Source organism: Schistocerca piceifrons, chromosome 1, assembly GCF_021461385.2.
Source record: "Schistocerca piceifrons isolate TAMUIC-IGC-003096 chromosome 1, iqSchPice1.1, whole genome shotgun sequence".
Classification (NCBI taxonomy): Eukaryota; Metazoa; Arthropoda; class Insecta; order Orthoptera; family Acrididae; genus Schistocerca; species Schistocerca piceifrons.
The window spans coordinates 558,377,073-558,393,115 of record NC_060138.1 but is presented as its reverse complement, the minus strand read 5'-3'; positions in this window follow the sequence as shown (position 1 = coordinate 558,393,115).

The window sequence follows — 16,043 nt, the reverse complement described above, 5'->3', positions numbered from 1 at the left end:
TTTGACCTCCATACTCTCTTCAAAATTTCCCTAATCACTCTGGGAAATATCTTAAAGGACTTTCCAGTCTTCCCTTCTTCGCTTTTAATATGTTGAGCGGTGACGGCATTTTACGAGCACTAACCATTTCATATGGTGATAGTCCTGTATTCATATGCTGCTTTGAGTTGTAGGCAGAGACGCCGTACTTCAAATAGACACACAATTGGTGTAATGGGTCAACGTAGTACCCAAGCATCTTCTGATTATCCTATGCACTCTTTAAATTCCTCCAGTGGCCTGTGGATGGAGAGTACTCGCCCTTAACTTCTTGACATTCAATAACTTGAACAATGGCTTGAATAGATCTGACATGAAGTTCGTTCCCTGGTCTGTTGTTATTGTTTCAGGCTCTCCTAACTTCAATATCCAATTATTCACAAACGCCTGGGCCACTGTTGCTGCCTGCTGGTTTGGCATTGCGACCATTTCTACACTTATTGTAAAATGATCTACGATAGTTAGTATGTACTTATTTCCTGCAGGTGTTTTATCGAATGGAACTAAAACATCAATTCCCAGAAACTCGAAAGGTGCTAAGGATGCAGGTAACCTCTGCAATGGTACTCTTGTTCGACACAAATCCACTCTATGTGCCGACTGTATGCGGTTCTGCTCATACTGGTATACCTATTCTTCCAGCAATTGCTTTCCGCTACTCTTCTGTTGGGAAATCTGCAACCTTCATGATCCGCTAATAAGTGATCATTAGCTTCTTGTAGCACTCTATTCCTTAGCTTCACTGGTACCATTACCCGCCGTCCCAACTTCGTTTCTCTGCGTATCCCAACTTCGTTTCTCTGCGTAGCAACCTATCCTCCACACAAAAATATGGCTGCTTAAAAAACTGCATACATTCATCATCCGCTCTTTGTGCAGCTTGTCATTTCTTATGCTCATTACCCCCAATATTTAATACTACCACTTTTCTACTTAAGCCATCCATATTTCGTTACTTGTTCCCAGGTTTATGCATAACTTTGAAATCAAATTCCCTTGTATTAATGCCCATCGTGTCAACCTACTGGAAGGTTCCTTTAACCTAACAAAAATAGTAATGCAGGGTGATGTGTTACTAGTCTAAACGTTTATCGTACATATAACATTTGAAATACGTGATTCCTGAAATAAAGCATAACATCTCTTTCTTCATCGTGGAATAATTTCTCTTTGCAGAATTTACCTGCCTTGATGTGTAAGCTATCGGATGTTCTAAGACTTCTACCTCCGACACAAAGCCAAGGCCATGGTTTGATGCATCACATGATAAAAAGAGTGTCTATCAAAATCCAGAAATACCAATATCAGACTCGATGTTACGGATTCTTCTAGCTCCTCAAAAGCATGCTGTCACTCTTCTGACCAAACAAATTTAGTAACCTTTTTTACCAATTGTGTCAACAGTCTGGCAGTATCCGCAAATCCTTTTATGTATAGGAGATAATTGTCTGCAAGTCCCAAGAATGATTGCAACACCTTTATAGATTCCGGTAAAGTATACTCATATTCAGCTCTAATTAACCTTGGGTCTGTCTTAACTCTATCTTAGGAATACTTAATAGCTGCATTTGCTGTTCGATATACAGCGTATACTGTTCCATGGGGCATGAAAAGGAAGCAGTGGTTGGGAAGGGAGCGAGACAGGGTTGTAGCCTCTCCCCGATGTTATTAAATCTATATATTGAGCAAGCAGTATAGGAAAAAAATCGGAGTAGGTATTAATGTCCATGGAGAAGAAATAAAAATTTTGAGGTTCACCGATGACATTGTAATTCTGTCAGAGACAGCAAAGGACTTGGAAGAGCAGTTGAATGGAATGGACAGTGTCTTGAAAGGAGGATATAAGATGAACATCAACAAAAGCAAAACAAGGATAATGGAATGTAGTAGAATTAAATCGGATGATGCTGAGGGAATCGGATTAGGAAATGAGACACTTAAAGTAATAAAGAAGTTTTGCTATCTGGAGAGCCAAATAACTAATGATGGTCGAAGTAGAGAGATATAATATGTAGACTGTCAATGGCAAGGAAAGCGTTTCTGAAGAAGAGAAATTTGATAGCATCGAATGTAGACTGAAGTGTCGGAAAGTATTTTCTGAAAGTATTTTTATGGAGTGTAGCCCTGTATAGAAGTGAAACATGGACGATAAATAGATTGGACAAGAAGAGAATAGAAGCTTTCGAAATGTGGTGCTACAGAAGAATGCTGCAGATTAGATGGGTAGATCACATAACTAATGAGGAGGCATATAATAGAATTGGTGAGATGAGGAGTTTGTGGCACAACTTGACAAGAAGAAGGCACCGGTTGGTGGGACATGTTATGAGGCATCAGGGGATCACAAATTTAGCATTGGAGGGCACTGTGGAGGGTAAAAATCGTAGAGGGAGACCAAGAGATGAATACACTAAGCAGATTCAGAAGGATGTAGGTTGCAGTAACTTCTGGAAGATGAAGAAGCTTGCACAGGATAGAGTAGCATGGAGAGCCGCATCAAACCAGTCTCAGGACTGAAGACCCCCACAACAACAACAACAACATGCTGTTCCATATCACTCCCATTGACTAGGTGTCCGTTATGGTTTTCGCATTTAGGTATCAGTAATAACAACAACAAAAACAATGGTTCAAATGGCTCTGAGCACTATGGGACTTAACTTCTGAGGTCATCAGTCCCCTAGAACTTAGAACTACTTAAACCTAACTAACCTAAGGACATCACACACAGCCATACCCGAGGCAGGATGCGAACCTGCGACCGTAGCGGTCGCGAGGTTCCAGACTGAAGCGCCTAGAACCGCTCGCCCGCACCGGCCGGCTAATAACCACAAAATTGATATTTTCATGTTCCATCCATTAATTTTTGTGACACTATGACAATTTCCCGCTCTCTCCGCCTCCCGTCGACAGTGACATTTTTCAACTATTCCATCTTCCAGCAGATGATCGACAAATTCTTCCCAAAATTGGACGTAAGTACGTAGGTGTTCTGTGTGGTTTCTGGTAGACTTGTGATTAATTTCCCGTTAGTATGCAGTGCTGTGAAATATATGTAGCTGGCAGTCATCCTTTTGGTAAATAAATCCTTAATTTCTAAAAGTAATTTTAGCGTCCATCCGCTATTGCTTTCTTTTGTATGCTTCACTTTTTCTCATAATGCAGTTTCAATGGCGTCTGGCGATTTTCCTTGGTTGACACCTCTCATGTCCCTTTTTCTCTCTCCAAGAATTCATATTAACGAGTAACAACCCCTTTGTTAAACCTATGTCCTCCGAGCTAAAATTACCCGTAGCAACATCTTTTATTTCTTGTTTGCATACACTGCCTCTATAGCTATGTAACCCACTACACATAAAATTTCTATCTGCAAAGTAGGCTCAACACTGACCCAAAGTGATATCCCAGTACCCTTAGGTAGACAGTGGTACAAATCAGGTCTTAGTGCAGTCGTTCGTGGGTAATCGGTTGAAATTTCGTTTCAGGCTCTCCTAGCAATGTAGCTACCCTGGTAGGGGCTTCATATAACTGAATCATTTTTCCGTCAAGTTTCTCCCTGCCAAATTTCGACTATGGGACAATGCTGATGTAAGAAATCTAATCACAGAATCATGTCATGGCCTTCACTCTACACACTGTTTAGACTGAGCTGTATCCAGACGAAAATCTATGTTCACTGATTCTAATGGCGTGACAACTTTATTCCCAACTCCACGTGATTTCTACCGTGGTACGCTCCATTGCTTACGTTCTACAGATCACAACTGGCGACCAACACATGCACCCGTGTGTACAATAATATCTTCAACTTTGTTGATGTAGCTTTTGGCTTGTTCATTGATTGCATAGCGGGAGGGTGCATGGCTACATTTCACCTTCTAAGTCTTGGGATGTCAGTGTGTATACCGTATTTAACTAAAGAGAGATGAGGCACCCTGAGGGACTCCAACTTTGGTAATGAAGCAGCTATTTCCAGTGAGATTAGCTGTTAATTGTACTACTTCAGGTGAGAAGCTGTATTTTAGCATTTTGTAAGGAAGTTCCACATGCCGTACCTTATCGAAATGCGTTCTGTGTCCAGGAAGAGAGCAGAAGTAGCATCTGTTAAGTTGCTGGCTTCTGCTTCTTTGCTAGTTAGTCTTAATAATGGACGAGCGGTATTGTGACTGTATCTGAAACCAGCTTGTTCATATGGTACGATGCTATAGTTTTCTGTAAACTATTGTAGTCTATCATCTATCATTGCATTAAAGGTTTTACCAATTATTGGAAGTAATGTGGCAGGTCTGTATGAGTTAGGGTGGTTTTTGGGTTTTCCTGGTTTTGGAATCATTCTTACATGCGCATGTTTCCATTGAGATGGTACAGTTTTTCTAAAGAAGGCTGCATTAAATAAAAATGTTTTTGTCTGGGCTAGTCACTGTGGTAGAAGTAGTTTGATATGAAGGCGTCCAATGCCGTCATTTCGAGGAGCTGCGATGATGCCGCTTAGTACGGGGAGAGGCTATATCATATTCTGCTATTTCTTTCAATGGATGATGATCGATTAGTGTGTTTTTTTTTAATATAGTTGTGAACGAAGTACCCCAGTGTAGTGGGTTTGGGTTGTTTGGGGAAGGAGACCAGACAGCGAGGTCATCGATGTCATCGGATTAGGGAAGGACGGGGAAGGAAGTCGGCCGCACCCTTTCAAAGGCACCATCCTGGCCTTTGCCTGGAGCGATTTTGGGAAATCACGGAAAACCAAAATGAGGATGGCCAGACGCGGGATTGAGCCGTTGTCCTCCCGAATGCGAGTCTAGTGTGTAAGCCACTGCGCCACCTCGCTCGGTCCAGTGAAGAGGGTAGAATGGTTAGAGTGAGTCAGTTAGTCAAAGATGGGAATCTTACAGTAATGAAATTAGTTAAAATGAAAAGCAGTAGTGGGAAACAAAAATAGTATTTGTGTTACATCCTGTTGCACAGCTCAGTGGCATGGTATCATGATGCAAGTGCAAGAGGCCAGACAGCCGCCGCCAGGAGTGGTAGCTGAGACAGGGCACTGACCTGTCCCACTGCCGCCGCCGCCATGCCTCCAGGAGTAATCGCAACACAGGCCCGCTGCGCGTGGTTCCAGGCGAGGCGGTACAATCCATGAACGCTAGGCGCAAATTGAGATGCGTGCAGCGCGTGTGGCGCTGCGCAGTGCAACGCACTTTTTTTAACTTCGCAGGTCCAAATGGGACCGCGGAAATTGGTACGCGACGCGACTGGGACGCGACACGCGCCTGCCCGGGTCGCACTGCTTGGTTACAGCACAGTTTCTCGCGCCGTGCGCCACGCGAGTACTGGGGTAGGGGTGAGGCGAGGAGCGGGAAGGCAGTCCTGCCATATGCTCACTTCAGCATGGCGCATATGGGCAGCGAAAGTATTGCCTATCCGGAAACTACTGTATACTGAATTTTATTGTCACTGAGTAGTGTTTCGTTTTCCTCCATTTAAGCGCTACATCTCTTTCCGTTAGAACATAATAGTTTTCAGTTACATATTTCCATATACTTTTTTGGTTTGTTTATTCTTTTGTGAAGAACAATGCACAGCTCAATAACTGTGAACCATTAGCAACTGGGATTATATATTCTGTCTCCACAGTGTTTGCAGGCCGTAAGATGGGACTGAGGATTCATGGCGTGTCGGCACGGTAGCTCAGCGTGTCCGGTCAGAGGGTTATCTGCCCTCTGTGATGAAAAACTGAGTTAATGGATCAACGATGAACTTGAACAAGCGTTAAGGGACGTCCACCCCGAACAATTACAATGAACTGTCATGAACAAAATGAGATCAACAAAAGAAAAAAAAAAAGACAATTATGAGGGTATCGAATAAGGAAGTAAGGAATATTATAAAATCATGTTATCTAAAGGCAAGGCAGGAAAGTATAACAAGGTTATATACTTGTTGCCTGTTATGCTGACGTATCTCTACGATCTGTTACAAAAAGCCAAAAAGACGTAATTTCCACATGTATGGCCCCATTGTGCCCCTGGTGAAAAAAAAAGTTCAAATGTGCGTGAAATCTTATGGGGCTTAACTGCGAAGGTCATCAGTCCCTAAGCTTACACACTACTTAACCTAAATTATCCTAAGGACAAACACACACACCCATGCCCGAGAGAAGACTCGGACATGCGTTGGGACCAGCCGCACAGTCCAAGACTGCAGCGCCTTAGACCGCTCGGCTAACCCCCCCCCCCCCCACCCCTGGTAAAAAGCGTCCAAGATATGAACTACATAAGTTTCACTATTAATATTTGGACACTGATGGAATAAGAGACAGTATACTACATACAAGAGGACAACAAATTTCCACGGCAAGCTGGAAACAGTCGAGAAGCCCTCACGGTGTTTTAATCGGCACGTCGTGACCAGAAAAAGCATTTCAGTGATGGCATATACACTATCAGCAGTAATAAACTAATTATACGACAGACTACACAAAATGGACTGTGTGGCTGGTCCCGCGGAGGTTCGAGTCCTCCCTCGGGCGTGGGTGTGTGTGTTTGTCCTTAGGATAATCTAGGTTAAGTAGTGTGTAAGCTTATGGACTGATGAGCTTAGCAGTTAAGTCCCATAAGATTTCACACACGTTTGAACGTAGACTACACAAATGAAGTAGTGGTCGGCATTATTCCGAAAGTTTGAGTACCCTGAAAGAATGTGGTGGTTTGATATATTTAATTTGTTGAAATGTATTGCTGACAGAGGCAGATCTACTTTCATGACAATGTTTTTCGAACGACGTGAACTCTTCCTCTCACGAAACACACTTGGCTAGCTTCCGCATTCCTGTCGGGCGCTTTATTCTCTGTTGCTGACGATACACTGACCATTGTGTTGTGCCACTTATCAATAGTTTACTTTTCTCAATAACAACTATTTTATTCGCGAATCACACATTGTCAGTTTGGCAAGACGTGGGTGAGTAACCAGCATCAGGCATGTGCGTGTCATTCTGCCTGAAGGGTACCAAATGGCTCTGAGCACTATGGGACTTAACATATGAGGTTATCAGTCCCCTAGAACTTAGAACTACTTAGACCTAAGGACGTCACACACATCCATGCCTAAGGCAGGATTCGAACCTGCGACCATAGCAGTCGCGCGGTTCCAGACTGAAGCGCCTAGAACCGCTCGGCCACACCTGCCGGCCTGAAGGATACCCTCGTCATTATTTTAATACTGCTCAGACGAAGACAAATAAAATCCTTTCGTTAGCTTCCATTCCAGTCGCTCATTGTTAAAAATACGATATGTTATGGGATTCAACCAAAATTCCAACAGAATTGGCGATTTATTTTTGTGTGAATTGTTGAACTTTTCTTATTCGAAGAAGGATTACCATTAAGAATAACGGACATATTTCTTTTGTTGAAAGGTCTAATTGTACTTCTTTTGCCAAAACGCAGTATAATCTGCACAAACTCATTTTTCCAGCAGCTATTGTGACAGACCTCTGAAACAGTGTCTCATTGAACTAGTAATTAGCGACCAGAGGGCTCAATAGCTTACGAAAAATCTCATTCTGTCGATTTGAGGTCACATATGAGAAGAAACTTCATGTTTATTTTCATACTAGGGACCTCTTGTTTCGCTAGCTGTCGATAACTGTTAAAGAATTACAGTCACTGGAAGGAAAAAGATAAAATAGAAAATGCCACTTCTAATATACCGTGATAGATTAGAAACATCACTGTGTTTACGAACTGGCAAAGTACTGTCCTCCTCGTGTGCCATCATTCGCCGAAATCTCGTTTCGATGTCTCGAGCGGTTTAGGAGATATGAGGGACTTTGTGAACATTTCATTCCCGCGGGCGTGAGATCGGGAGTGAATGCGCTTCATAGGATCCATTTTCTCGAGGTTGGAGACAGCCAGAGACGTCCTCCCAAGTCTAAAGGAAAATTCAGTATGTTAGCTATATTTCATACGTAGAAACATATGGTGTACACGCACCAAATTTAAAACCATATAGACCCCTATTTTTCAATGCAAACTGTTTGAATTTTGCGTAGTTTCTTACTAAATGTGTATATCATAATCAGTACGACCGTTAGGGAGTTGATGGGCTGTTTGCCACGAAGTTGACATATAACGCTACAAGTAAGGCAAAAATCAAATATTTTCAGTGAATAGTTCCTGTAAAATCGTTTGATAAAGACTACAGGGTGTGAACGCATCGGTTCTGTCAGCGCAGAGCGTCGCAAATCGGCACTTGCGAAGTATGTGTATGCGTAGCAATATGCACAGGACCAGCCCGACATGTGCGGAACGCGCGCGTCGCGCAGTAGTGTCGTGTCACGTCACAGGTGCTATACGTGTCTCAATATGCGCTTAGCCTAAGGCCATAGCGTCAATGTCGAGGCATTCGGTTGCAGTTAGGCCAGCGGGCCCGGGCGCTTGTATTGGCGCCCACCGGCCACCTTCGTCGCTACCGAGAATATTCCTAGCGGAAGCCATCCTCGCCCAGAGGGCCAACTACCAATGTACTGCAGTAGATCAATAAATGTTGTTATTCTCTCATCAAGAGCCATTCAGCCTTCACCATTTCATATCTTTCACCAGGAGTCACTCAGAATTCTCCATTTCGTCCACCATGATCGGGTCATCGATTTGTGAGGCCGGATCTTCGCTGATGGTTTTGCCCCTGGTTCTCTTGAATTAGTCGCAAAAGAGAGTGGAGTTACGTGGCCTTGTGACTCACGTTCTTATCTATTAGCTGTGAATTGTCGAATCTCATATATAACACTAGATATACCACGTGGGTTATTTTCGACCCACGGAGGTTTTTCTAGCGCCCTCCAGCCCCCCCCTCCCCCCCCCCCCATAATCATCGCAGGAACCAACGCTTTCGTGACTTTTCATCATTTATGGTCTTGTACAATTTACAAAAATTTCATCCCCGTAGCCCGTATAGATGTATGACAAATTTACAAATGGTTCATATGGCTCTGAGCACTATGGGACTTAACATCTGTGGTCATCAGACCCCTAGAACTTAGAACTACTTAAACCTAACTAACCTAAGGACATCACACACATCCATGTCCGAGGCAGGATTCGAACCTGCGACCGTAGCGGTCAAGCGGTTTCAGACTGAAGTGCCTAGAACCGCTCGGCCACATCGTCCGGCGACAAATTTACATATTATACATACCAGGAGTACCATGTGGATAATTTTTTTCCAACACACATTTTAACGCATTTTGATGTCAGTAACACCGATGTTCAGACACTGAGTAGTTTCTGGGAGTGTCTTGACGTTATCCACAAGATGTTGAAGCATATTACGACATATTGCGTCAAAAAGAACGAGAAATACGAAGAAGTGGTACTGATACTATATATCAGCGCGGCATTCCGTTTCATTCGGACTGGTAACACGCAGACCTACGGAGTGACACTGGGAGCTACAGAGTAACATATTATACAGTGGTACAGCTGCCTTCCGTACTCCCCCCCCCCCCCATCCCACCCCCTCCCACCACCACTCCTCCTGCCTACACTGCTGCTGTCTAGGGCACTGCTAATAGTTCTCTCACACGTCAGCAGACGTCAGGCGCGTCGACCTTACGGAACATCACGCCTGAACTTCACGTCCGTTAAAGTGGCGGATAATCTGAATCAAAAAGGAACCAGTTTAGTTGGCACTCTTCGGATATCGTCCCTCACGAGGCGCAAAGTGGAGACGACGCATTGTATGCAACACACTTACAAATCAGACGACAGTCTACTCACAGCATACAAAGGAAAAAGAAAAAAAAAATCCTTATTCTGAGTAACATGCATGCAGGATGTCAGATGAATGAGAATACTGAGAAGAAATATCTGGAGTCGATACACTTGACCAAATGGCTAGACACTAAGTATCCGAGCTGGCACCCATCTCTTTTACAATACTCTTGACCTTGTCACGATCAGTGCTGACACAATTTTTAAGTTGTCAACCTCTAAGATTGATCGCCGAGACTATATAATCAGAGTATTAGATGAGCTTGCTGCCCTCTACAAACTGCAGAGGAGCCAATCTCCCCTTGCAGGCGCTCGATACCGGCGCTGGCCAATATAGAATTAGAAGGTGTTGTCAAATTCAGGTTTCTTGCAAACAGCGAAACAACAAACAAGGAATAAAACCACAAACGTTATATTCAAGTGCAACAAATGTGTGTGCAAAAGAAGCCAAGCAAAAACTCCTGTCGAATGTGTGAACTGTGAGTTCATTCCAGCTTAAGCAATTCTGTCAAGTCTTTGTTCCCAAGTATTTCCAAATATTTATAATTACAGACTGAAGTTCTCTGTTCTTATGTTTTAACACGTCGATTACGATAAGCAGGAAAACACCCAGTGCTTTTAGTCAACTGCTGCGTTTCAGAATTTTTCACAAATATTCGGTACTTAATATGTGACTTAAAGTAAAAATACTATTAGTACTCACATAAACAATATTTTTCGATTCTGTTTCAACCTTTTTATAAATAAAAACATTGTAACATTATTTTACTTACTTGTGTTAACGATGACTGATGAAAGACTGTGGAATTTCTTGTGTAAAATTTGAAGTGAAGGAAACGTTTGTTTATCGAATAAATTATGCTTTGGTTACACTTTATAGTCTTCCTAAACATATTCTCAACATGGCGGTACTCAAAATACCACCCAGCTACGAATAAAACCCTGGTTCCTCCTGTGGATAAAAAATGACCCACATGGTACTTCTAGGGGTACGTCGAAGTCCGGTACTTCTACTATTAACTTGATTGTTAAGACGCTTAGATTCCGTTTCAGTGCTTTCGTTAGGTTGTCGTTTAAATTGTCTGTACAATTTCCTTTTTTGTTTGATTAGGTTAAGAATATATGTAGGACGCCAGTCCTTACGTTCTTTAATATTTCTGTATTTACATTTTCGGAGTCGATGAAAGTTTTCTTATTGTGGTTGTCATTTTTGACATGGGCAATAGCCGTTGTTTTCATGATGGTGGGGAGTTGGTCGCTGGAAATGCTGTCACCTATTACAACTTCACTGCAGTGACTAGCAATTTGCGTTGTGTAAATAATGTGATCAACCTTGGAGCTTCGATGGAAGCAGGTGAGTTACCTTCTAGATGGATCAAACTATCGTTTAGAGCTACAATGAGGAGGTCCCAATTTTTGTTGTTGGTTTTATAGCCAAGAACAATGAATCTGGCATTTAGGTCTATTGCGACTGTTGCTGGCCCAAGTGTATATGTGTAATCAAAGACATCTGTTGGTAGATCCTCAGTGGGAGGTACACATACAGTTGTGAAGAAGATCGGTTTCCTCTGTTTTCCTACTAGTTTTAGGTCAGTAACTTGGTGGGCCATCGGATTTTCTTGTAAATGAAGTCTAATAACAGCCACTTGTTTTGTATGAAAGATGGAGACCTTACCTTATGAACATCTTTCTCTACCTGTTTTAAATTTGCCTAACCTGTGACATACAAAGTCGAGAAGGCTTATGTCACTGCTGAAGCATTTGGTTCCGGCAAATCCAATAATAATAATGTTTTGTTTTCGAACCAATTTCTCTCGCTCTTTTTTCAGCACAGAAACAATTTGCGTTGACAAAAAATATATTGCCGTGTCTTTCGTGGATGTGAATGTGGAAAGATTATCAAATTTATACTGTGGTGTGGCACTAGATTAGAGTTGTGTAGGTGTACCAGAAGGCTTTATGATACACATAACTCTTAACAGTACCTAGGAGTAACTATCCAGAGCAACCTCAAGTGGAATGACCACATAAAACAAATAGTGGGAAGAGCAGGTGCCAGACCCAGGTTCATAGGAAGAATCTTAATGGAATGTAGCTCATCCACGAAGGAAATGGCTTATAAGGCGCCTTTTTCGACCGGTTCTTGAGTATTGTTCTTCTATCTGGCATCCCTACGAGGTATGACTGATAGAGGAGACAGAGAAGTCCAACGAAGAGTGGTGCGTTTGGTCACGGGATCGTTTTGTCTGCGTGAAAGCGGTACGGGGATGCTCAGCAAACTCCATAGACAAACGTTACAAGAGAGCCGTTGTACATCGCGGAGGGATTCGCTATCGAAATTTCGAGGCATCGCTTTCCGGGAAGAGTCGGACAACGAAACACTTTCCCGCACATAGGTCTCGACCACGATGAAATAAGGTCCAGTCACAGATTTACCGGCAATCAGTCTCCCACCCGCTATTCACGAGTGGAAAGGTGCTGGTGCGATCAGTTAGTAGTACAAAGAGTGCCTTCCGCCACTTATCACTTCGAGATCGTGGAGTATAATCATACTTCTGATGTAGATTGCGGATATACAGAGTGTATCAAGAAGGACGGCGCATACTTACACAGAGGAAAAATGGTTCAAATGGCTCTGAGCACTATGGGAGTTAACTACTGTGGTATCAGTCCCCTAGAACTTAGAACTACTTAAACTTAACCAACCTAAGGACATCACACACATCCATGCCCGAGGCAGGATTCGAACCCGCGACCGTAGCGGTCACGCAGTTCCAGACTCTAGCGCCTATGCGTTTTATAGCCCCCTGTTTACTTGACATTTGTGCTTCTATTATCGTGTACTTTCAGCCGTGTAAGTTTGCGCCACCCTTTTTGATATACACTGTATAAAAAAATTTTCTATGAAGGACTCTGAGTATCATTTTCACAAAAGCACCACATTTAGTTGTTCGTATGGGAGTAAACTTTACCAAGTGCTGCGTGAAAATGTGATAGAAATGCACACAAAATGCGTTCTATAGTATATGAAAGTACATGAATAAAACACTGAAACATACGTGTCACTACCACCACAACAAAAATATATTTGAGGAACTGATCTCGAGGGAAGAGCACCAAGGAAGCAATAAGATCAAAATCTGAGTTGCATGGAGCAGTGAATAAATCAAGAGCGCAAAGAGTGAATTAAGAACTGACTTGGATAGTGACCTTGCGACCTGATCCATGATAGAGAAAGATGCACTGTAATTGACAGCTATCTATGCGAGTGGGTCGAATTACTTTTGCAGGCTGTTTTGTGCAAACTTCGAACTGTAGACAATAACACCAACAAAGACTGCAGGAATGTACTAGTAGAAATGTTCTAGTAGGAACCACACACAAATGGCGATCGTTGATTTATTTTACCGGAGCCTTGGACCAGGTATTATTCGTCAATGCCTCTTAAGTTTCATCTACTTCAGCTACGCAATTATATAATCTTCCAACAATAAGTTTGTATGTCTTATTTTTTGCAAATACAGTTATTTGACTGCTGTTGCAAGTTCTGAAACAGCGACGAGGCTTCACATTAGAAGGCGAGACATGGAAATTCTATTTTGTATGAACCGGTATAAAAGTTTCTTACTGAAATGGCTAAAATCCAGAAATAATTCATTGTCAAATGACAGTCCAGAGCATCAGGTAGCATAATAGGTAACAGAGCTTTTCGAGAACTCTTTCACGGAATATTCCGACAGTGGTAACAAACCAAATGCACATAAATGAATGTTAAAAATATGAAAAAGAAGTGTAATGGGAAAAGTAATATTGATTACCTACATCATGCAGTTGGCTAACGAAGTACAAAGAACAAGTCTGACTTAAGTAAGAAGGTAAAAGCTTACCTTGTTTCCTTTTCACATTGTACTAGTGTATTTGCAGCAATCCTAGGAACGCCGAAGTTCTAAACAACAGCGTCCCGAAAAGTTTAGTCACAATCATCAATAGTTCTAAAATGGAAGCCCCGTTATGAAGCTCTTTACAGTAGTTAGTATCCATAACAACGTTTGCAGCTTGGAGATTGCTAACTCCGAAATACGTATAGCGATTATCTTGGGAAAGCCACCATCAAGAATATTTTTTCCTACTTCCGCAGCAATTTCAACTATATTAATTTGGTTTTTACACCAGTTGAATTTATTCCACATGATTCGGTTTCAAATCTGTTCCGGCAGTTCGACCTATTCGCAGTCTGCTAGAGTGATTTTATTCCTGGTATATAAACGACGTGAGGGCAGTAGCCACAATGACAGCTCGTAGCAACAACTGTAAACAAAAGACGTGGACATTCGATTAGTCAGTTGTGAATAGGCACTGTTAGGCAATCAAAGCGCGGACGTTGTGTGTCACCGTTGTTGTGTCACAAATAGCAATGGAAATGTAGTGTGCAAGACATATGGCAGGATGTTTGAAGATGACAGAACTACGTGTAAGGTTTGTCCTACTACAATGACTCCTGAACAAGAACAACTACACGTGGACGTCTACCGTGACCACATTAAAATGCAAAGCTCGGACAGGTCTTTCTGGAAAGAAATCCCCACCGGTGATGAGAATTGGTGCTATGAATGTGAGCCTTCCACAAAACGACGAAGTGCAAAAATTCACGTGGAATGTCAAGGTCTGACGACATAACCAACATTCAAGCAAATGTGATTCGTGAGGTGAAAAACATCCCCAAGTTTATCTGGAAGACTTTTTTATATAAAAAGAAACACCTCTCTAGGGAGCTGATTTCAGATGGTCCGCCACGACATCTGGCAGCCATTGTTTACCGAAAGGAGTATAAAATTCAGGAGGCTCCAAAAACGATTCGTTCAGTTTTGCAATGCTCCTACCTAACGATGTGAGTAGATTGGAATGAACTTTATCTTGCTCATAGGCCTACAAAAGTTTTATACTGAAAGGAACCAACCGATCTTATAATGGCATATCATTTATATTAATGCAAATACAACCACGGAGCAACAGACGCGCAGAATGAAGCCACGAAATCACACGTTGTTGTTCAAAAACATCTTGAAAGTCGTGTAGGAATCGAATTCCTATCGTTTGAAACACACACTCCGCCGAAAGCACTCCAGTCCGACACATAAGAACAGAAAATAATCGGCTGGCGCTAAGAGTGGGCTTGTGGGGACTACGAACACAATTGTTTGATACCCTTTATATCGTGAAATAAAGACGGGGGAGGGGAAGAGGGAGGGGAAACACCTGTAGATTTTCCCTACATAAACAATTAATACCTTGTTCAAACTACTGCTCTCATCGCCAAATGCTATTAACTGTAGAATATTCAGTGCCGTGCTCTAAATTGAAATCACGTCACACAGTTGTAAGTGAATTGCACGTGTTGAAACGGGGAGCGCCGAACGCCTTTTGTTGTGGTGTCACTGCCATTTGGACTCGAAGCCTACTGGGTAATGGCGACCGAGCGAGAAGGCTTACTACATTAACTTGACACTGCCGACAGAAACGTGACCCAGGCAAAGGGCGGTTGGGCAAGCTTTCAACTAATATCACAGAAAGTGCCTACCATCACCCATGTAGAGCAGTGGTAGTCAAGTTGGTAACTACCGCACCACTAGAGGGCGTTCCGGCTTTCACGGTGGCTGGTAGGATGTTTTAAAAATATTTTCGATAGGGTCTCAGAAAATTTCCCATGGCAAATTAAATAGCCCAAATTATACTATTTGTATCGTCCACACATAAGATAAGTTGACGTTACTTAAGTGAAACTAAATGACACTGAAGTGCGATTGCACAAAAAAGAACATCGTCCTCGAATAGCTCGCGCATCTCCCCCAATTGTAAAAAAAAGAGCTGGCAACGCCCCCACCCCAGACACAACCCACGATGCGCGAGAGACATGCGCAAATGACAACACACTGTGATTCAGCTGCCCCTTACCGACATCATATTATGCAACCTGCAGTGATCTATATTCCACTTCCGCTTTCGAAACACAGGTGAGAGACTTTCATACGCTCTCATTCGCTACGTGCAAAGTATTAGTCCAGTAGAAAAAATGAAAGGAACCCTTTTGTAGGAAATTTAATGTAGCTTCATTTTGTATTTGGTTATGTTTTTGCAGGAGGCCTTAGTTTACGAGCTGTTCAAGCAAAATGTACAAAAGTGACCTTCAAATTCTCTCGCACCCCCACACTCAACACCCCCCCCCCCCCCCCCATGTCA